The sequence below is a fragment of the Meles meles genome, chromosome 16 (assembly GCF_922984935.1).
Source record: "Meles meles chromosome 16, mMelMel3.1 paternal haplotype, whole genome shotgun sequence".
NCBI lineage: Eukaryota > Metazoa > Chordata > Mammalia > Carnivora > Mustelidae > Meles > Meles meles.
Genome location: NC_060081.1, coordinates 47,781,474 through 47,803,711, shown reverse-complemented (window position 1 = coordinate 47,803,711; position 22,238 = coordinate 47,781,474). Strand labels below are relative to the sequence as shown.

The 22,238-nt window shown below is 41.4% G+C and overlaps 1 protein-coding gene across 1 annotated transcript in view; it reads right to left on the bottom strand.

Annotated features, from left to right (window-relative positions):
* Positions 1–12,725, bottom strand: part of PAK5 (p21 (RAC1) activated kinase 5) — a 288,992-nt gene extending 276,267 nt beyond the window's left edge. The window contains exon 1 of the mRNA XM_045981897.1: positions 12,509–12,725. The gene's annotated coding sequence lies outside the window, so the exon portion shown is untranslated. The remainder of the gene's footprint in view (positions 1–12,508) is intronic.
* Positions 12,726–22,238: the final 9,513 nt, after the last annotated feature.

Below are 22,238 nucleotides of genomic sequence, written 5' to 3'. Positions count from 1 at the left end.
ATTTAAATTATTTAAAAAATAGGTTTATATTTTCAGGAAATGAGATTAAGAGGAAAATTGTATGAAAATGACTCAAAACCATAAAGCAATCCTCTCCTGTAATCCAAAGATGACAAATTCAAAAGGCTTCAAGGGACAAGACAGCAACATAAACAATTAAAATGGCCTGATGGGATCCCTGAGGGAGTGATGGAAACTGTGACAGAGTGAAGACTCCATTACCTGTCTATGATGAAGACAGCTTCTCAGCTACAGTGAACGGGTACCATAAGAAAACCTCGCACTGCCAGATTTTGTACTTGTGTATATATCAGTTTTCTTTTAAAAGAGAAGAAATCTGAATTTTTAGGGGAAATTTCACACCATGTGTGCCAAAAAGAACATATCCAGACCACAAGGCTCTGCTCTAAAATGGTATTGTCAAGTGTTTAGTACCTAATTCACAGTGTTCTCCCACACTTTCCAGCTTTCAAAGGACAACACAACTATATTTCACAGATAGTAAAAGTCTCCAGTCGTGTTCCCTGATTCCTAGTTGTTAGTGGGCTCTGGATGTTGAGTGTTTCTTTCAACCGGTGTAGAATGCTAATGTTGCAATCCAGGTACCCGCCACAGAAATCCAAGCTGAAGTCAACCAAGTAATTGCTGTCACAGTGTATCTATATACGGTCTTTAAAATCCCTTCCAGTTATCACTCTAGAATAGTCTCTCTCTGGGCATCCTGCCACAAATATCTGTGACCAGAAGCCTGAAGAGACCCCGGTCCCACATTGGGGAACCCCTTACGCGAACCACTTACTTTGATTCCTTTCCCTCCCCAGTCTTCCTGGTTTTTCTCATTTTTTAGTGCATCTGTTACTATGGAAACACGTGGTACCAAAGACCAGAGCAGAAGTGAATAAAACCCCAGCTTTCCATACAAACTATCAACTAATATTCAAGCATCATCGACCATGCATATTCATACCAGATTTGAGACATCAGAGAAGTGTAAGTTGCATCTAGTAATCAAATAACTATTTGTAATATTTTTTTAAGAAGCTCAGTTTATTTATTTTTTTTAAGATCTTATTTATTGGGACACCTGGGTGGCTCAGTTGGTTAAGCGACTGTCTTAGGCTCAGGTCATGATCCCAGAGTCCCAGGATCGAGTCCCGCATGGGGCTCCCAGCTCCATGGGGAGTCTGCTTCTCCCTCTGACCTTCTCCCCACTCATGCTCTCTCTCAAATAAATAAATGAAATCTTTCTGTCAGAGAGAGAGCACAAGCAGGGGGACCGGAGGCAGAGCAGGAACAGGGAGAAGCATGTTCCCTGCTGAGCAAGGAGTCCAATGTGGGACTGGATCCCAAGACCCTGGAATCATGAACCAAGCCGAAAGCAGCCACTTAACCAACTGAGCCACCCAGGCACCCCAGAAGCTCAGTTTATTTACTCTATTCCTGGAAAGCTGGCTCTTCACTTATGGTTTGCTTCATTACTTTCTTTTCAATGTATTTAGAAGGTCTACTTTATACCCATATCCAATATTAGAATTTGTCTCTAACCAGAAACAGTATCAATCTTTCCTTCCATATGTTCTTCATTTATAGAAAGTAGAAGAAAAAAAAAAATTCCATGCTAGTATTAAGGAAATAGATTAGACCATTTCTAGGTCCCATTCTACAATTTTAAACCATCGCATTACTCTTTTGCTTCTAGACTCATTATTTAGCCTAGGTAACAGGCATTTATCCACAAACATTTTTTCCCCCCACAAACGTTTATTAAAGACCTGACATACATAAGCATAAAGCTTGATGCTGGGGATATAGATACCAAGAGACAAGTTACCTGCTTTAGAAGAGTTCTCGGTCTAGTACAAGAAGGGAAGGGGTGCCTGGGTGGCTCAGTGGGTTGAGCCTCTGACTCCGGCTCAGGTCATGATCCCAGGGTCCTGGGGTCAAGCCCCGCATTGGGCTCTCTGCTCAGCAGAAAGCCTGCCCCCCACCAACCTGCCTCACTTGTGATCTGTCAAATAAATAAAATCTTGAAAAAAAAAAAAAAGAAGAATGGAACCAAGTAAGAAAACATCTACAAAACAGTGTGATGACTGTTTTGAGAGGGGCAACCCAAAACCAGGTATAAGAAGATTTTGGGGGGTGGGGGGGATGGAGGGTGGGACGGGGGAGTAGTAGTTGGGTAGGAAGTTTTCGGTGGGATGGTGATATCAGATGATCTAATGTTTTTGGGTTTTTGTTTGTTTTGAGGTGGGAATGAAGGCAGGAAAGATAAAGGGGCTGACACATGCTATGGCAAGTGGCAGTGGGACAGGGAAGGGCATATGCACGAAAGTTGAGATTTAAGGACTCCTTGGATAAGAGGGGGTAAAATACACTAACACTACTATCAAGTCACGAATGGCTGTTACTCAAATACAATTAGAAATTTCCTTTTATTATTTGTTTCCATGTCTCTGAAACCTAGACATCAAGAAAACTCTACATCAGTTTAAGACTTTTTTTTTTTTTACTTTAACCACCACCCCTCCCCCCCCATCGCTGTTTATATTTTTAGAGATTAAATCATACCCACGTAGCAACTGTCTCTACTTTGGGGGAAGAATCTTTTAAACAAATGAAGTTTTCTAGTCTTCACTGCTAGGAAGGTCTTTTCCCGGGTCAGTAAATTGCGGTACAACTAAATTAGGCAGGTGAGCAACTCAGATGACACTTCAGAACAACTTACTCTGAAAATCAGTGTGTTATACAAATACCTATTTGCATGACTCAGATGATCACCCTCAGATGCAAAGGGGTCATGTTCCATCAGAAAACAGTTAAAGAGTTTCTTAAATAGTATGTCAACCTTGAATTTGAAAAGTGAAGCTAACAATTCTTGACTCTATCATAGAATTTATATTCGGGACTGAAGGTGTGAGTGAGCTCATGCCCATCCACCCTCCCTCCTTCTAGAACTTGTTATTAAAAGAGTGATGGGAAAAAAAAAAAAAGTGATGGAACCAACAAGAGGGCTTGGATAAAGCCCTCTTGATTCAGTTGGACAGTGGGGGAAATGGAGGCTTGGGGTTAGGAACCAGCGCCTTATAGGAAAAAGAAAGGTACTCTTCATTGCTAATTTACCTTCATCACCAATGACGTAAGTGGTAATTCCTTGGAAAACTGGCAAAGGGACTCTCCCGACATCCGTTTTAAAATGTCAACCAAATGTGTTTCTCCTACAAGCAACCAGATACTGATTTTTACTTTTGATCATTCAGTTAATCCTAACACTGAACACAGCGAGGACATCAAGCATTTACTTTCCCTTTTCATGGGGAAATTTGCATGAACAGAAATGCTGAATCAGAGGATTGGAGAGTCAGAGTGGGTTGATTAATCCAGTGATTTGTACATTATTGAAGGTTCAAGGACTCCAAACAAAACTTTTCTTATCTACTGACATTGGATTTCGATGAGCCAGAGTTTGACTCCTCTTCACTGTCCCAACTAAGTTGAATGACCTATTTTATAGAGCCCTTCTGAAGATTAATTAAGATATACAGGTAAAGTACTGGGATGAGGATTTAATGCATCTTGTTCAGTATGTTAGCTATAATCCAGGAGTGCAACCCACTTTTCTCCTGCTCTGTATTGTTGCACCAGTAGCTAATTGCTGTGTGTGTGTGTGTGTGTGTGTGTGTGTGTGTGTGTGTACAACTGAGTATCATCTTTCTAAAAGACTTAACTGAGCAGGCCCAAGCCTAACATTTCCCTTACCTTTGCAAGTCTTTCCGCAGGGAAGACTGTATTAAATAATTACAAAAGCATAAATGGAGTCTTAATTATTACGCATTTACATAAGATAAATCAAGCTAATACTTATTAAATATGTTCTATCTGCCTAGCTTGACAAGCATGCCTTCACAGCAACCTAGAAGCCGACTTTAAATTCCGATTTCTTGAATTCCAGAACACAGCCAAGTAAGGAGCACCAGCCTCCTGCCCGGTCCCCTTGCTCTTTCCACCCTAACCTCCAGCCCCTGTGTGTGGACTATAATTTCCACCTGTCCACAGTCTCTGCTCAGCCATGCTCTGGCCCAGGAGACTTTTGAGCAGGAAATCCAAGACTTGGGTAAGCACAGCACAGTGCAGAGCGGGCCAAGGGGCACATGGGCTCTTTGGTACAGGGTGGGGTTGGGTTGGCTGTGCAGGTACACAGAAGTTGGGGGACAGAGCAGCTGAGTTCTCTGCAGGGAAGTGTCTAGGGTGGGGGCCTCTCCCAGTAATTTAAGATTTTCTCGGTCCTGTTTTTAGTGCAACTGAAGAAAAATTTCCCTTTTTCCCATTTGCAAGTCTTTCCTCGGGGAAAAGTTTATAAATAATTACAAAAGCAACATGGAACCTGAGCATGAAATTACCCGGATAGCCACAGATATTTCCTGTTTATGACAAGAACTGTGGGAAGAATACCAACTTACCTATGGATGTTTGGGATCACCTACTATTTGAACTGAGACCACAGTATTCATGGTGGACAAGTTCAAAAACATTACTACAGGACTTGGTAAATGTAAGTCAGAATAAAAACAGGCTTAGACTTGTGATGGTGCCCCCATTCTTTTCCAAACTATACCTCTTGCTTCTGTGAAACTGGCTCGGATAATCCTTCCCACTGGTTCTTATCTCACTGGAGAATGGGGCCTCCCCTCAAAAATCCCGCCCATACCCCAAGATCGAGTCTGAAAAGCCATCTGCAGGACATGTCCCTGCTGACTCCAGGAGAAAACAGCATCTCCTGGGTGAGGCTCCACCACACCTACACAGCATCATGAACCTCGTAGTCGCTGTCCGTCTACATCTCAGATGTTCTCTGAGGAGGAGGAGGAAGGCAGGCTGCCATTCAACCCCGCTGGCCTATAAGTCCTGGGGTAATGGGCATTTTAATTGTCTTTTTTGTGTTGGTTTGGTTTTGGTTATCACACATCTTTCCTGTTTCTTTGTTAGTAAAGGGAGCAGTGGGCCTGCTAATTGAGGTGCCCTTCCCTCCTGGATGCCCAGAGGCTGAGTTGGTGGGGGAGGGGGGCTGCAGGGGAGGTTGAGTCCAGACATAACTACCCCAGATTGTGGCCCAGCCCTGAGCAGCCCTATTCCTGGCTGGAGCCTGTTTCTCTAAGCTCCTGATACTTAGAGCCTGGAGCTAACTAGGTTCTGGTTTGCTTCCAAGCCTGTTTTTTGTTTTTTTGTTTTTGCCATTCACCCCGCCCCCATTCCTGGCAATTCTCTTAGCTATCTGATAACCTTCTAGTAAATTCTTTTTGCTCAAGTTAGACAGTTTCTTTCATTTGCATGCAAACTAAGAGTCATTGCTGATACACTTGGCAGAGCTCCTGACACAGAGATAATCAATGAATGTGTTACATAAATGAATAATTATAACCTGAGTGTGTAACACTACCATATTTGTAAAATAATGGGTTTTTTTTGATTCATAAGACAATGCTATTGACTTTTTTAATTCGGAAAGGTATAAAAAAAGAAAAGAAAAGCCATAATTCTACCATCTAGACACAAACTTTGTTTTTGTTCCAGCTTTTACATACCTATAGGATATTTCCATCTCATAAAACACACATCATTGTGCACTGGCTTATTTCCACTTGAAACTAAAGTTGGGGTGTCTGGGTGGCTCAGCAGGTTAAGCCTCTGCCTTCGGCTCAGGTCGTGATCTCAGGGTCCTGGGATCGAACCCCGCATCCGGCTCTCTGTTCAGCAGGGAGCCTGCTTCCCATCTCTCTCTCTCTCTCTGTCAAATAAATAAATAAAATCTTTAAAAAAAAACAAAACAAAACTGAAGTTGTTTTACATCACTATATAAGCTTTGAAAGGATCACTTTTAATACTCCGTAATTGTCTATTATCTTGGGACCTTCAAATATCTTCAACCAGTCCCCCGCCCCCCCAATTTTTAGTTTTAAAGGGTAATTTATTGCTTTTGCTGCAAGGAATTCCTCAGCAGAGACTAAAATTAAAATTAAAAACCAGAGAAATGACTGTGTCAAATAATTCGAACTTCGAAAATATTTGTCAAATGCTTTTAAAACTGTCCTCCAGGAGGGCTGTAGCACGTAATTCTCCCACCAGCAGTAATGAAAATGTCACTGCATCCCGCCTGGTACTGAGGCAGCCCCTCCAAAAACATTTCCATATCCGTTTTGGAGCGAGTGTATACTCTACCCGAGTTAGTATAATGACCTGAGTTTGTGGTGAATTCTTGGGTTAGAGAGAAATGGTAGTCGATGAACACATTGTAATTTTATTTGTAGAGAGCTTTCTCATGTATCTGTGAGTCTTGATCTATCTACTTACCTAAGCAGACTTGTGCAAAAAGTATCCATAATATAACAACACCTTCTTTCACTGTCATTTTAAAGCCTGAGGTGAAGAAAATTTGACACATATATATGACTATATATATATATGACACACACATATATATATGACTATAAATTGCTTGTTTAATACATGAAACGTGGCATCACATTTTTGTTTTAATTTGCATTTCTGTGGTTAATAGTAAAGATATTTATTAAATATGTGAATTAGCCTTTTTATTTCATCCTTTCAAATCATTTCTTCAGATAATTAGACAATTCTATTGGGGTGTTATTTTCTAGTTACTGATATGCAAGAGTTCTTCAGCGCAATTATTCTATTAACTGTTCTGTCATGCTTGCTGTTAATATTTTTCTCCATGATTATTTTCTGCTCTAAACTGTATATTTTTGCATATGAAAGTTTAAAATATACTCAAAGCGATCTTTTGCTCTGCCATTCTTTGCATTAATTGTTAAGTATTTTCTTCTGGCTTTGTTTCTCACCTGGCAGATCAACTTTCCAATATATCTGTCATTTAGTGAATTGTGCAAACAGAGGTTCTTAGTTGATGGTTTTCTACTTATTGGTGTAGTGCCTTGGTTTTGTCGAATACTTCCCCGTTTCGGAACGCTTTATCCATCACACTTCTGTTTCCTAAAACTACCTGAGTCTGTTTCCAGGCTACTCTACTCCAGTGAGCTATCTATATTCCTCTGCCAGAACTACATGTCTACAGTGATGCTCAATGACCAGATTTTTATTTCTGTAAGGGCAACCCACCGCCAGATACATTCTTCAGCAAAATCTTGACTCTAGTCCTGTAGTAATTCTTGTGGCTTGATGTTAGAATCATTTCATCAAGTTTCCCCAAATCCCCAAGCAATAAAACTGTATGATTGATTGTGGAAAAGTAACTATTTCATAAAATCTTTCTACCCTAAGAATAGCATGTTTTCATTTGCTCATTTCTTATTTTGTGTTTGAGTAAAATTTTACAGCTTTCTAAACAAGTCTTTAGATGTTTCTTATTATTCCCAAGTATTTTCCATACATTTCCTATGTTTCTTAAATTTACATTTTTGTGGATTTATGAACAAAATCCTTCTCTATTGTATTTTGTAGTCAGTAAAAACCTGCATTTCGGGGGTAGCCATTGATTTTTTAAATTTTCTTTAAAGGTTTGATTTATTTATTTGACAGAGAGAGAGAGAGAGATCACAAGTAGGCAGAGCAGCAGGCAGAGATAGAGGGGAAAGTCGGCTCTCTCCGCTGAGCAGAGAGCCCCATGTGGGGCTTGATCCTAGGACGTTGAGATCATGGCCCTAGCTGAAGGCAGAGGCTTAACCCACTGAGCCATCCAGGTGCCCCACCACTGATTCTTAAACATGAATTTTATAACTAACCATCTCACCAAAATAGCTCTTATTAGTTTCTTCAGATTTTAGTTGACTCAGTTGTGTATCTATCACTTCTACACATAATTAAGACACGATGTCTGGGTTTTTTTTTTTGCTACTTAGGTGAAAAGTTTTACTTAAACATACGCATTAAGTATTTAAAAAAAAAAAAAAAGGACTTTTCATGAAATAAGATTACATGAAATTGCGGCCATCCTAGAAATCCAAAATGTAGCCTTGTCGTCCTGCATTGAACCACATTCTTTTCCACAGGGTACTCAGTTTTGCTTTTCTCAAAACTACCAGAAGTGTGCTGAATGAGCCATTCAGTCACTTCTCACTTGGATTAAATAGACAAACGAAAAAATTTAGCTGCCAATTAAGAATTGTGATTACTGTGGAAGACCAAGAAACATACCAGGAACTTGCTCGTGTATGAACAGCGGTCTCTTATTTAACCCCAGAGACAACAGGCAGGATGATTTTTAAAGCAGAACAGGGCTCACCTGGATATATTCAAAAAACAAATGCATGTTCTTCTGTGTATGAGCAGATTCCTTTTTCCACAAATAAGCCCAAGTTTCCTATTTTCAAAGATCAGGATAATAGTACCTACTAATTATTAATTCATGGGATATTTATCGTGCATCTGATTTGGGTTCTGTGTTATGGAAAAGACAGAAAGCCTATTTCTAGTAATGAGTAAGGATAGGGACTGAGGAGAAGCTGGAATATGACAGAAGCTGAATAAATGTTATTACTATACATTATTGTTTACTATTAATCTCTAGAAGGCTAAAAGTCTAGTGCTCCATTGTTCCCCTAAGGCCTAGCATGGCAAATATAAATGTCCAATAGATATCTGCAAAGTGTTTGTTGACTGACTGATGTTTTACAAAAACATCAGTTGTTAGAAAATATTTTTACTCAGTTCTAAACCGCTTGCTTAAAACCAATTCTTAGAAGATGCATTTGTTAAAGCCAAGAATACTCCTCTTTTGAAATCAGAATGAGTTTCTCAATTGCTCTTTTTATACAAGTTAGTAAAAAAAAAAAGTTTCTAAAAAATCAGATCTTTAAGTTGGCACAGGAAAATGCTATAAGAATATTCATTCCTTCACTCATTTGCCAATACCAAGCATCTTCTACATGCAAGACACAAAACAAATGGCCATTAGAGTTTACAGAAATTAAATATCCAAAGAAATAGGAAATTACAAATTAAGGTAAGTGTCTCATGGCTATGGAAGAAAATTAGAAGGGTGATAAGGAGAATGGGACTGCTGGGGAAGAGAGACCAAGGAGGCCCAAAGGATGAGTAGTTTGCCCTGGCAAGGTATAGGGGAAGTGCTTGGGATAGTCAACAGACATGAGGTCAATGTTAACAGCAATAAGAGGGGATGCCCAAGATAAAGCTGGCTAAGTATATCCAAAGCTCAGACAGTCTCTGGACCCCATCCCAAGTATGTGAATGCATTTTATGCAAGGAACTGACATGAGGAGCCAGGGGTCTTCCTAGAAAGTTATGCTAGTGATCCAGGAGAGGGATGATGATTTGAGGTTTGATGGTGTAGTGGTAGGGATGGAAAGAAGAATCTATCTAGAGATACATGTAGAAGACAAAATTTATATAACTTTGTGATGATTTGGGATATAGAGTGCACGGGATGAAGGTGTCAAAGACAATTCTTGAGTCTGGCTAAAGAAACACCATGGAAGGTGGTATTATTCACCAAGATAAGAAAGATTAGAAAGGTGTTAAGATTGGGGTGTATCTGCTGCTCTTGTCATTTTTCTCATTCAATTTGATTTTCTGCTGCTTATTTGCATTATAGTCAGTGGGGTAGCAAAAAGAGAAGAGGCAACATTAACAAATGCCATTGGGACAGGGTGTGTCAGGTAGGTCACCTGTAGGAGACTGAGATCCTGGAGCAGCTGGGTTTCCAGATAAGTGGTATTTGTCTAGTACCTCTAAATACTGCTCTTCCTTACCATGGTTGGGAAACATCAAATATGTTAGCTGGATTAAATAACCTTGAAAATCTTTTCCAAAACCATGATACTCTACCTTCTAGTCCTATGCTGAAATAATCAGGTCATTAAACACAGATCACATGCATGTTGACACACAGCGTCCTCCAAATATTATTCATGCCTAACCAGAACCTATAAATGTGACCTCATTTGGAAACAGGATTTTTGCTGATATAATCAAGAGGAGGTCATACTGAATTGCAACGGACCCTAAATTTGATATGAATGGGGTCCTTATAAGAAGGGGCGCCTGGGTGGCTCAGAGAGTTAAAGCCTCTGCCTTTGCCTCAGGTCATGATCCCAGAGTCCTGGGATCGAGCCCCACATCGGGCTCTCTGCTCCATGGGGAGCCTGCTTCCTCCTCTCTCTCTCTCTCTCTCTCTCTCTCTCTGTCTTTCTGCCTACTTGTGATCTCTGTCTGGAAAATTAAAAAAAAAAAAAAAAGAGGGGGTACATGCCATGTGAAGATGGACAGAGGAATTAGGAGCTATGTTGCCACAAGCCAAGGTACACCTGAGGCCACCACAGGTTGGAAAAGGGCCAAAGAGGGTCCTCCCCAAGAGGCTTCAGTGGGAACATGGCCTTGTCTGCATCCTGATTATGGAGCTCCAGCCTCCAAAACAGTGTGAGAATAAATTTTGTTTTGAGCTCCCTGGTTTTTGGCAATTTGTTATGGCAGCCCTAGGAAGCAAACAGTTGGAGAGTTAGATCACTTGGATGGGCCTGACTAGCATTAACACAGGGCACACAGTGAAGGTTAAATAAATATCCATTTTCCTTCCTCTTCTGAGGGTCACCACCATTTTTCTGGTGGTTTAGGAGTCATCCACACACCCACCCATTTAGGTAAATCTCTCTGTCCCCAGGATTGTTTAACAGGGGAGGAAGCCGAGGCTCCACCAAGTTAAATAGCTTGCCCAAGATCAGAGAGTTAAGAACAGAGGAGTCAGAGCCCAAACTCAGCTGTCTCATCACCAAGATGGTACCACGCCCAGGAACACCTGCCTCTCACACCTGCAGCATTGAAGCAAAGGAGAGGAGCGGCCAAACTGTGTTTTCAACGCCTGCAGTTAAAACTCACATTTATTAACAAAATTCCAAGTTGCAGGCACCTAGTATAACCAATCTTCACCCCTTCCCAGAGGAACACAAAAATCTTATTCTAAGACCAATACTATCAATAAACTTGCCATCAACTCTATTGCTTCTATCAGCAGCGTTTCTGCTTCGCACATTACGTATTCCAAGTCAAGGTATTACCATCAAATTGGACATTTACAGCTTTAATTTACTTAGACGCATTTTCCTCAAGCACTCCCCATTTCATTTTGAGGATACTGACTCATTCTTGCCACCTAAGGAGACCAAAAGAATAAATACTCTAAGTACGGAGGAAGGGGTCTCTAAACTTCATAGTCACAGATGTCCGTCCTTTAAAGGATAAAGTAAAAAATAAAAGCATGTTCTAAATTTACCTTCTCTCCTTAACTCGGAGTTGTGCTGAATATAACAGATATAGAAATATAAGGCGGCAGAGCTGTTATTCTGGGGTGCCAGTTTCATAGAATTCTAGTGTAGGAGGGGCTTTTCAAGAGTGTCTTGTCCATCTGGACTCAGGTAAGAGACATTGTATCTACATACCACCAAACCCCATAAGAGAAAAGGGACATGCTGAGAGATTTTGTTATCTAAGACCCCATGGTTATTTCTTGGTAGAACCCCGTACAAAGCCAGGTTTCCCAATTTCCCCCAAAGCGTATTTAACCTCCCAAACTGTCACCAGCTATTAAAGATAACACTTTCTCCTGGCTTCCTGCCAACTTCTCTATTAATTTGACCTTTAAAAAAAAAAAAAAAGACCACCACAGGCAGCCCCACTGGTTCAAATTCCATTAACTGATACCTAATGTTGAATTAACTCGAGTCCCATGTTTAAACCTCCAGCTACACGCACATGGGTTCGAGAAGGGCAAACACGCTTCTCCAAACCGGGCATAGATGATCTCTAGACTTTTCAAGTTTACCCTCCAGGAGGCCGACATTACACGCGATTTTGACAAGAGTTTGGAACCGAGATCCTCTTCCACGCTCTGCCCACACCCGTGCCCACGAGCAGAAGTTCTCTCTCTCCATTACAACCCACCACGCGCGCGCACACACATACACACACACACATACACACCAAGGCAAGTAACAAAGAAAAACACAGCCTCACAAAGGTTCAGCTATTACATCTTCCAGTCCACACCTACCAAGAGACAAAAACCATACGGAAATCCTGCCCTGGCAATATGTGCAACACGCCTGGGGAGAAACACCCTGGCTTCCCCCTGGGCGTGCGCGGCTGTATACACAAAGAACCGGTGCGGGGCTTGCTAGCGGTCCGGGGGACCCGCGCACTCCCAAAACTGATATCCGGGGGTGTCCCCCGCGCCCTCTCGCTCGGCAGAAAGGAACTATCCTTTATTTGACCCGCAGAGAGCCCAGGCTGGATGGCAGCGCATGGGGGGTGGGGGCTGTCCCCGGATCCCTGCCCTGCAGCCCGCCGGTCCCCAGCCTCTGGCATCTCCTAGGCGATGCACAATCGCGCACTGTCAGATGTCCGCTTCGCATCCTCCGCGGGCGAAGCGAGATGCCCGGGGTCCCAGCCGGGCGCATCCCCGCAAGCGCCCCTCCCCGCGCGGCTACCCACCCAGGCAGCCTAGCCTGGCGCGCCTGCCTACCTGGCGGCTGGCTGTCAGCGCAGCAGCGGCGCCTCCTCCGCTTCTCCTCCGCGGCTGCTACATCGCTCGGAGCGCCATGTTTCCGGTCTCCGCGGGCGCACGCCGGGCAACTACTACGGGCTGGGTAGGGGCAGGGGGGGCGGGGGCCAGAGGAAGGGGGTGGGAGGCAGAGCCGCGGCTTTCTACTCTCCACCCAAGCCTCCCCCAGCTACTGAGCATGCCCAGCTGCCCGGCTTCGCCCCTAGGAGGACTTTCCACGAGCGCACGCAGCTGTTCCGGGTTTTCGCGGCAGCCGGCGGGAGGCAGGCAGTAGCAGCTGCGGTGGGGGGGTGGGGGGGACTTGGGGGGAGTGTCTCCACTCTGCGGAGCGGGGAGCCGGGAGAAAGCAGCCCCTTGCCAAGCCAGTCACCCAACTGCCCTACGCCCGCGCCGGGGCAGCTCTTGCACGCCCCCTCCGCATACACTCGGGGTTCGCAGAAATTTTGTGCAAGACCAATGCGGGGCTGAGCTTTGCTAAAGAGGAGAGCACAGAGGGGGGAGGAGGCGGGGCTGAGAGGCTGATCCTTCAGCTAACCCCCTTGCCACCACCTGGACCTGTGCTTCTCAAACTTAAATGTGCCATAGAATTAAAATGCAAATTCAGAGTCACTGGGTTTGTCCAGGTGCTTCAGATTCTACAAGCTAAACAAGCCCTCAGGTGATGCTGTTGCCCATGGTCCTCTGACCACACTGAGCATCGGGAATCTAGAGAACACCCACTATGACCTCTGTGTGGCCATCCTTCAATAAGCCAGCCCAGAAACGGTCTGTGGCATCCACAGAGGCTCCTTCTGCCTGCCTAGAGAGGGTGCCTTGGCTAGTAAGTAAAGGTCCTGCAGCGCGCGCGCGCACGCACGCACGCACACACGCACACACACACACACACAACCGGGTTGCTGTGCAGCCCTGATCAAAATCACACTAGGGCTGGCTCTGTGCACCAACCACCAACTAGCTACTTTCTGACTTAGAAGTTGAGGCTTAGGGGAACAATGGGTTCCCGGACCTCTCCATGCTCATTTTGCTAGTTGGCTAGCGAACTAGTTGGGGCTTGAGCTGCTCGCCTCAAGTCTAAACCGGTCTCCCTTGGCTGTTCCCCTGCCTTTCTTGAGCTAGGACAAAAATTCAGTCTGGACATCCAAGTGCCGAATTTATTACACAAGCCATGGTAAGGCTGGGCTTGCCCAATTAAGAAGAATGACAGATTGTGACAAAAGGAGGACGTTTATATACCAAAAGATGACAGGGCTTTCTGATGAGTGATGTTTGGGCTGAAGCTTGCAATGGTGTCTTGTGGTTCATATTAAATCCTCTAGTTGTCCACTCTCTTCCCAGCTTCTGAAAGCTCCACGCAATGTCAAGAATATTCACTGTCCTTGCCATAGTGAGAGAGAGACATTCGCAAAACCAGTCATGAGTTTCCAACCTTGGAAATGAAGAAGTTCTTCCCTTGCCTGTCCTTAGCTGCCCCAACAATATTGTCATGAGTTACTGATACGGTATCTGATTCCATAACTGCACAGCAAATTAAAAAGAAGGGTTTGTAACCATCTGTACCCTATTAAACTCAGTAACTCTAAACAGTTTTATAGTTAATGGTACAGTATTTATCATTTCTCTCTTGTTTTCCATTCGTTCGGTACCCTCAATACAGTAGCTGTAGTATCAAAGCAGGAACCATAGGATAAATGGATAATTACTTCTCTCCCTCAACACTCCTATGTATGAAGGATAAATACGTGCTGGTATATCAGCCTTGTTTTTCTCTTTAAAGGAATAGGAATCTCTAAGCCTACCTCTTTATTTTCTAAGCCACACACCTAGGCCTAACTATACACCCACCACTCCCCCCATTATTGGCATAAATATTTTCTATTTTTGAACTTCTTGTACGTGTGCCTGCACAGGTGCAAGAACTAGAAAATATTTTCATGGAGGTGTTCTTCATGATTGCTATCAATTAGAATTTTGCTTTGAAATACTGAATTTTAACGACAGTAAAAGTCTTATCTGTTAAACAAAGCTTGCATTTGCATGGGTGTTTAACTGATTACCTACCATGATTATTGATAGTTGTCTTTAAATTCATTTAGGAGTTATGCAAGGTAAACTTTATAAATGAATAATAATACTATTTCTGGACATACTGTATTGCATTAAGACCTAGGGAATTCCTTTTTATATAGTATCATTTCTTGAGAGTTTTTTGTTTAAGGATCAAGAGGCATGGGTGGGAAGTGCAGGAAGCAGGAGTGGACAGAGGTAGAAGTCAAGTTATGATGCAGACTGATGAGTCTTGGTCAGCCCTCCAGGGAGCTCTGGAGCTAGGATGACCCTTCAGAGTAGTTGAGAATTGGTTTGAGTTGTCCGGTCCTTTATATACAACCCTTAATCAATTGCCTGTATTGGAATGGGCATGAACTTTAAAATGAAGCAGCTCTCTGAAGCTAAGGCAGTCCCTAAAGGAGAGAACACCTGAAGGCCATCGGCCATCAGTAGTCCCTGCAACTGGGATAAGAGGTCCTTCACATAAGAGGGATTTGGGTAGAACATTACTTTGTCCACCACACTAAGATTGATCAAATACAGCACTTTGAATACACAAAGAAGGACTGCATTGATTTGTCAGAGGGATTTAAAAACTTTATTTTTAAATAAGTAATAGACTTTTTCCATGGCTCAGAAATTTAACATTTGGAAAATAACATATAATCAGCAGTTGGGAGTTGTTGGAGGCAGTCACTGAAAGGACGTGATTTTGAATTAAACCACAATCTGGACCTGGGCAATCAGAGACTCCTTACCCCCTGTCCTTGGAATGTACATTTGGCCCATCGTTCCCACAGTAGGAGCCAGTTTCAAGGACACAACATTAGAGAGTAATGTATTCTTGGGTCCACCTGCTGAATATGTGACTTAACCCAGTTAAGGCCTCTGTAAACTTCTAAGATTCTGGTGGGTATGTGTGGAGATCTGCTCATCTTGCTCCAGTTAAGACAAGCCTCACATGTAAATTCCCTTGCTTAATAAAATTGCTGCCTACCAATCTGGAGTGGCCTCTTTCTTTGTTCTCTCCTTGCCCTCTATGTGTGGGGACCAGTTTCAGATTTCACCCAGGAAGCTCCTGAGTTTACAAACCAACAAGAGTACATTTCTTTCACTCTCTCTATTTTTAGAGATTTATTTATTTATTTGGGGGTGGGGTGGGGGAGAGCACATGTGAGTGGAGGGGGGAGGGAGCAGAGGGAGAGGGAGAGAATCTCAAGTAGACTCCCCCCTGAGCAGAGTCCAACTCAGGGCTCAATCCCAAGACCCATGAGATCTTGAAATCAAGAGTCTGTTGCCTAATTGACTGAGCCACCAGGCACCTAGAAATACATTTTCTATTTAGTTATCTGTCTCCATACATCTTTTATGTGTGAAATGATTAATTATGACCTCCTGAGCTGACATGTATTCATTCCTTAACATTTAAGACATGATTTTATCCACTGTCAAAATCTGTATTTGTGCTTTGTAATTTCTGAGGGGGGAGATAGCAGTTAAATCGTAATTAGAAATGTGCATTTTTCAGTACAATAAAGCTACCTACTAGTGAATATTTCATGAGAAATTAATCCCAACCAGCCTTATTAACACAAACTGTGAAAAGATATATATGAGGAGTAGAGGACTTTGGTAGATTGTTTAAGACCACACTGTGGAGTCAAGATTCAGACTAACCCCAGCTTACTTTCCCCCTCAGCCATGCTATTCATCAGCAAATAGCTAGAATCCCTCAAGATTCATCACAGTTATAAAGGAACCAGCATGGACTCCAGAAAGAAACCGGACACTTGCTCAGATGAGAGGGGAGAGGCACTACAGGGGGGTGGAAATGAATGTTTCAAGGAAAAGAAACAAAAAGCATAAGAGAAAAATTCACCTGAAGGAGAATTACCCCCAGGAAACAGAAAAAAAGATCAGATGAAAATGTCTCCAAAGTTCTAAAATGGTAAAGATTATATGATCTGACAAAAAATTTTTTTCTTAAAGAAATACAAGGATTTATTTATTTTTTTTTAAAGATTTTATTTATTTATTTGACAGAGATCACTAGTAGGCACAGAGAAAGGCAGGGGGTGGGGGGGGGGGGAAGCAGGCTCCCCAGGACACTGGGATCATGACCTGAGCTGAAGGCAGAGGCTTTAACCCACTGAGCCACTCAGGAGCCCTGAAATACAAGGATTTAAAGAAGAAAAAAATCTGACCAGAAATGAAAGGGACCCTGGCAGAGTTTTGGCAGGGGTGGGCGTGGAAGAGAGGGAGAAGTCAATAAACAACTCAAAAGGTAAAAGAATAGGAAATGAGAATAAACACAGCTGAAATCCAGTGATAGACAGAACTTAGCTACAAAAAAAAGAAAAAAGTATAAAACCCTTTGTAGGAAAATTATATGGAAGTCAAACAAAGGAGATCCAACACATGTACACATAAAGGATTGCACCAGTCTGCAAGAGCTCCTAACTCCATATTTGGTAACAACACTGATAGCTTGAAATCAACCGTTGTGGGAGTCTTTACAGCATATAAATCGACAAACAGTACATATCAGAAATTTTTAGTTGTTTTCATTTACCATCATACCAGCCACTTTTTACAACCTGTGTTGTTAAAAACAACAACAGCAAAGCAGAATAAAATGGAATAGAAAAATTAATCAAAGATATTATAGAAGTTAATTTCTTGAAATAGAGTCTTAAATCTTCTGAACAAAAGGACATAGTTGAAATATACTCGGGTGAAGGTATAGAATTTCAAAGACAAATAATCTTTGGGGCATCCAGGCAGAAAAGGCAAATTACATACAAGAAAAAGAAAATCAGGCTGCATTTTGATTGCTTCACAGCATCATACAATGCCTGGGGGAATGTTCTGAGTGAAAAAAACAGTGACCCAAGGATGTCTATTTCGTCTAGCCAGTCTGTTCTTCAGCTTTTCAAGACAGCAGTTAATTGTTTTCAAACAACAAATCAGGATATGTAGCACACTTAAAACTTTAAAAACAAATCCTACTTGACCATGACATTGACTCACCAAAGAAATAAATTTAAAAAACAAATCCTAAGAATGATGAAACCATGGTCAAATGTGATGAGGAGGATTATATCTGCTTTTAAATAAATCTGAGACTAAAAACTATGTGTTTGGGAGCTTGAAAACAGAACAAATATTACAACCTTGGCAATATAAATGTTTTTGTGTAATTTACTAAGTTCTTCAGATAGAGAGAGGGGAGTTGTGAGGAGGTTTAAGGACCATGGTTTCCTCATTTTCTTCAGCAAGAGGTCAATGGATATTATTAATGCTGAAGCACATAGTTACATATGCTTCATATAAACCTGATATATATAGATATCTTATGAAATCCTACCTCCAATATCACTGAGCTCTTTCAGTCTTTTTTCTTATCTTTCTTTTTTTAAAGATTTTATTTATTTATTTGACAAAGATCCCAAGTAGGCAGAGAGGTAGGCAGAGAGAGAGAGGAGGAAGCAGGCTCCCTGCTGAGCAGAGAACTGGATGCCGGGGCTTGATCCTAGGACCCTGGGATCATGACCTGAGCTGAAGGCAGAGGCTTTAACCCACTGAGCCACCCAGGCACCCCTTTTTCTTATCCTTAAAGGAATAGTTTAAAAACTTATTTCTCTTATGAAAATAACTTTTTTTCTGTAAAAGTACCATTTTTTCTGAAGTTTAGAAAACGCTGTAGGAACATTTCATTTCTTTTCCTTTTATTTTTAAATTTAATTTTAGTTAAGATTAAATATAATTTAGTTTTAAAGTAACATAAGTGGTACTACCCATATATGAAAAAGAATACCTTTCAGCTTATTTTCATTATAACCTTACACTTTTATTTCTCTCTCTAGAGGAAGATTTATAGAATATTATAAACCAAGGGATATTTCTGATGGGAAGATTTTGGTTGATTATTTACTCTCTTCTCTATATTTTTTGGAATGGTTTGAACTTTTTAATAATGAATGTATATATTTTAAAAACTAATCATTATTCTTTTCAAAAAATTTCAAAATATCATCCCTTTCTGTGACATACTACAATATCACAAATATACAAATTGAATGAAAATAGATTATCAGAGTGAGTCTGGATTAAAATGACTCATTCAGACAAAAACAAAGGGAAAACATAAATCACCAGTATTGGGAATAAAGTAGGGGTAATAACTGTGGTGTCTAAATGGAGTATTGCTTCCCTTGAGATGGGGGACCCAAATGTGGGGCAACAATCCTGTGGAGGACAGGGGTTTGGGCAGTGAAAAGATTCACCTGAGGCAGAACAAAGAAGATAGAAGTTTATAGGATACGTTGCAAGGGAATGGTGGGCATTACAACAGAAGAGAGGCTGGCTACAAGGAGGCAGTGGGTGAGGGCTGTTTTTAAAGGAGGAAGATGAGAAGGTGTGGCAACATACAGAATTTTCCCTTTTTGGTAATTGTGCCTGGTTGTAACTAGCCCATTGGTTAGTTAGGGCCTATGGATATTTTCAGGTGGGTCACCTAATGGCTCTTTCTAGATTCCATCACTCGAGCCTCTTTGCCTAAAAGCAGCCTCTACAATAACTACAGATTTTACAGCCATTAAAATGATAATAAACAAATACTTTGAACATCTTTATGCTTACAAACTCAACAAGAAACATCACAAGAAATGGACAATGTCTCAAAACCACATACTACTAAAAACTCAACTAAAATGAAATATATAATCAGAACAGTCCTCAAAATATTAGTAGTTTATTAATATAATCATTAATAAAAATTGAACTCATAATTAAAAAGTTCTCCTGAAAGAAATCTCTGGGCCCAGATGGTTTCATTGGAGAAACCTACCAAACATAGGAAGAAGAATTAACACTTCTCTTACACAATCTCATCTAGAAAATAGAAGAGGAAAATGTAATTCCTAACTTATTTGATGAGGCCAGTATTGCCTTGGTATGAAAACTAAACTAAAATTTATCCTAAACTCCGTATGGAATCTCAGAGGACCCAAACAGACAAAGCCATCTTGGAAAAGAAGAACAAAACTAGAGGACTCATAGTTCCTAATTTCAAAACTCACTATAAAGCTGAAGTAATTGAAACAGTGTGGTACTGGCATGAAGATAGATACAAAGTCTAATGGAATAGAATAAAGAGCCCAGAAATAAAGCCTCATGTATATGGTCAAATGATTTTTGACATAGGTGCCAAGACCATACAATGGGGAAAGAACAGACTTTTTAAATGGTATTGGGGAAACTGAATGGATATCCACTTACCAAAGAATTAAGTTGGATGCTTAACTTACACCATATATACAAATTAACTTAAAGGGGACAAAAATCTAAATATAAGAGCCAAAAACTATAAAACTTTTATAGGAAAACAAAGGGCAAAATTATCACGAGTTTCAATATGGCACTGATTTCTTAGATATGACACCAAAAACACAGGCAACAAAAGAAAAGTTACATAAACTACACTCCATCAAGGTTAAAATCATCTGTGCAAAGGACACAATCAACAGAGTAAAAGGTAACCCATAGAACAGGAGAAAATATTTGCATATATATGTTAAAGGTTAATATGCATAATACATAAGAACTCCTAAAACTCAACAATAAAAACCAATCGACCCAATTTAAAAATGGGCAAAGGACTTGAACAGATTTGCCCAAAGAAGATATATGGCTGGCCAATAAGTACATGAAAAGATGCTCAAAATCACAATCAGGGAAATGCAAATCAAAACCAGAGTGAAATGCCATTAGGATGGCAATAAACAAACAAACAAACAAACAAATTTTGTGTGCGTGTGTGTGTATGTGTGTGTAAAAATGCAGAAAACAACTGTTGGCAAGGATGTGGGGAAATTGGAACCCTTGCGCACTAATGATGGGAATGTAAAGTGAGGCAGCCATGGTGGAAATCAGTATGGCAGTTCCTCAAAAAATTAAACATAGAATTACCCTAGGACCCAGCAATTCCACTTCTGGATATACAACCAAAGAATTGAAAACAGAGACTTGAACAGTAATCACAACATTGTTTACAATAGCCAAGAGGTGAAAACAAGGGACGCCTGGGTGGCTCAGATGGTTGGGCTAATGCCTTCGGCTCAAGTCATGATCCCGGAGCCCTGGGATGGAGTCTCAAGTCGGGCTCCCTGCTAGGGCGGGGAGTGTGCTTCTCCCTTTGACTTCTCCCCTCTCATGTTCTCTCTCTCACATTCTCTCTCTCCCAAATAAGTAAATAAAAAAAATTTTTTTTAAATCTTGAAAAAAAAAAAAAGAGGTGAAAAGAAACTAAACGTCCACTGACAGATGAATGGAAAAACAGAATCTGGTATATACTTACAATATCAATCCTTAAAAAGGAATAGAATATGGCAACATGCTACAACATGGATGAACTCTGAAGACATTATGCAAGTGAGACAAACACAAAAGGACAAATAGTGTGTGGTTCTACTTATATGAGGTACATGGAATAGGTAAATTCATAGAAACAGGAAATAGTGTTTACTAGGGCTGAGGGAAGGACCAGGCGGGCGGGGGAGTGGGAGGAGGATAGTTATTGTTTAGTGGATACAGAGTTCCAGTTTGGGGTAGGAACAAAGTTCCAGATGTGGATAGTGGTTATGGTTATGAAAGAAGATAAGCATACTTAATACCACTGAACTGCAACACTTAAAAATGATTAAAATGGTAAATTTTAGGTTGCGTGTATTTTACCACAATAAAAACAAAATAAAACAAAACAGATGACCTAATTATGTTTGCATCTTTAAAATACCATTCTCCAAGCAATGCCTTGGAATAGAGCAAGACTCTGCGGGGAGCTGTTGATGTAGCTTCTGAGAGGAATAATCAAAGGCTCAAATATGGCAGTGGAAGTAGGAGTGGGAAAAAGGAAAGACATTCAATAAATATTAAAAAAGCAGAAGCAGGGCGCCTGGGTGGCTCAGTTGGTTAAGCGACTGCCCTCAGCTCGGGTCATGGTGCCGGGGTCCTGGGATCGAGTCCCTCATTGGGCTCTCTGCTCAGCAAGGAGCCTGTTTCACCCCCTCCCTCTGCCTGCCTCTCTGCCCACTTGTGCTCTCTCTCTCCCTGTCAAATAAATAAATAAAATCTTAAAAAAAAAAAAAAAAGGCAGAAGCAGAGGGATGTTGTACTCAAAGGGATGTAGGTGATAAGGGGTAAGAAGTAATTGAGATGGTTCCCAGGCAATTGACTGGGTTAATTTCCTGGATGGTGGGACTCCTGACTGAGATAGCTAATGAGAGACAAAGAATGGGTTTGGAGCAGAAGGGGTGTAGCTCAATTTTTCAAATGTGCTGAGATCAAAGGGACTGAGAACATCCCAGGACTCAGTGATGTCAAGTAGTCAGTGAGAGGAATAAAATCTGAGGCTCAAGGAGGAAGGCAGATGACACAGCTGTTTTGGTGTCTGCTCAAAACAGAGACACAGCTGAAAAGACTTTATTGAGTGAGAATGGTCAAAAATGGAACTTGGGCAAACACCGGCGTGGGAGCAGTTGATGGACAAAGTGGCTACACAAGAAAAATGTGGCTGGAGAGATGTGTGAGGAAAAGCAGGAGCGGGGCTCGAGAAGACACGTGGAGCATGATTCTGGGAGGACAG